The following is a 2,042-nucleotide window of genomic DNA, read 5'->3' as shown; positions in this document are numbered from 1 at the left end:
CTTTTTATAATTCAGCTTTCTGTGGAGACACATGCTGGAACTTTTTACTTTGAAATGTTTTGTAGTTTCTGAGTTATTTAAGTTAAACGCCCAATGCATTCCCAATGGCAATAGCACAAACTTTGGCATGCTACTAGTCCTACATACTTACACCTAGAAACCCCATTCAAACCTATTTAGGTTCATCTTACGGTGGACATGTTTGCCTGAAAAGGAATCTTTGAAATGTTTCATCGTTTTAGAAATATAGTGCTTTCAAATTTGAGACATTTACAATGGGGCTCAATGGCAGATATTGGCACGTCAAAAAAGCACTTTCACCTAGAAACTCCATTCACACTTTTTATAATTCAGCTTTCTGTGGAGACACATGCTGGAACTTTTTACTTTGAAATGTTTTGTCGTTTCTGAGTTATTTAAGTTAAACGCCCAATGCATTCCCAATGGCAATAGCACAAACTTTGGCATGCTACTAGTCCTACATACTTACACCTAGAAACCCCATTCAAACCTATTTAGGTTCATCTTACGGTGGACATGTTTGCCTGAAAAGGAATCTTTGAAATGTTTCATCGTTTTAGAAATATAGTGCTTTAAATTTGAGAAATTTATAATGGCAGATAGTGGCACGTCAAAAGAACTTTCACCTAGAAACTCCATTCACACTTTTTATAATTCAGCTTACTGTGGAGACACATGCTGGAACTTTTTACTTTGAAATGTTTTGTAGTTTCTGAGTTATTTAAGTTAAACGCCCAATGCATTCCCAATGGCAATAGCACAAACTTTGGCATGCTACTAGTTCTACATACTTACACCTAGAAACCCCATTCAAACCTATTTAGGTTCATCTTACGGTGGACATGTTTGCCTGAAAAGGAATCTTTGAAATGTTTCATCGTTTTAGAAATATAGTGCTTTCAAATGTGAGACATTTACAATGGGGCTCAATGGCAGATATTGGCACGTCAAAAAAGCACTTTCACCTAGAAACTCCATTCACACTTTTTATAATTCAGCTTTCTGTGGAGACACATGCTGGAACTTTTTACTTTGAAATGTTTTGTAGTTTCTGAGTTATTTAAGTTAAACGCCCAATGCATTCCTAATGGCAATAGCACAAACTTTGGCATGCTACTAGTCCTACATACTTACACCTAGAAACCCCATTCAAACCTATTTAGGTTCATCTTACGGTGGACATGTTTGCCTGAAAAGGAATCTTTGAAATGTTTCATCGTTTTAGAAATATAGTGCTTTAAATTTGAGAAATTTATAATGGCAGATAGTGGCACGTCAAAAGAACTTTCACCTAGAAACTCCATTCACACTTTTTAAAATTCAGCTTACTGTGGAGACACATGCTGGAACTTTTTACTTTGAAATGTTTTGTAGTTTCTGAGTTATTTAAGTTAAACGCCCAATGCATTCCCAATGGCAATAGCACAAACTTTGGCATGCTACTAGTTCTACATACTTACACCTAGAAACCCCATTCAAACCTATTTAGGTTCATCTTACGGTGGACATGTTTGCCTGAAAAGGAATCTTTGAAATGTTTCATCGTTTTAGAAATATAGTGCTTTCAAATGTGAGACATTTACAATGGGGCTCAATGGCAGATATTGGCACGTAAAAAAAGCACTTTCACCTAGAAACTCCATTCACACTTTTTATAATTCAGCTTTCTGTGGAGACACATGCTGGAACTTTTTACTTTGAAATGTTTTGTAGTTTCTGAGTTATTTAAGTTAAACGCCCAATGCATTCCCAATGGCAATAGCACAAACTTTGGCATGATACTAGTCCTACATACTTACACCTAGAAACCCCATTCAAACCTATTTAGGTTCATCTTACGGTGGACATGTTTGCCTGAAAAGGAATCTTTGAAATGTTTCATCGTTTTAGAAATATAGTGCTTTTAAATTTGAGAAATTCAGAATGGGGGTCAATGGCAGATTTTGGCAAGTAAACATTTGAGTGGGGTTTGATCCCACAATCTCCAGATCATGCAGCCAGTGTGCTAAGTCACTGATCTA

Source organism: Electrona antarctica (assembly GCF_951216825.1).
Source record: "Electrona antarctica genome assembly, chromosome: 16".
NCBI classification, from domain to species: Eukaryota; Metazoa; Chordata; class Actinopteri; order Myctophiformes; family Myctophidae; genus Electrona; species Electrona antarctica.
The sequence above is the reverse complement of the archived record's forward strand: the minus strand, read 5'-3'. Positions refer to the sequence as shown.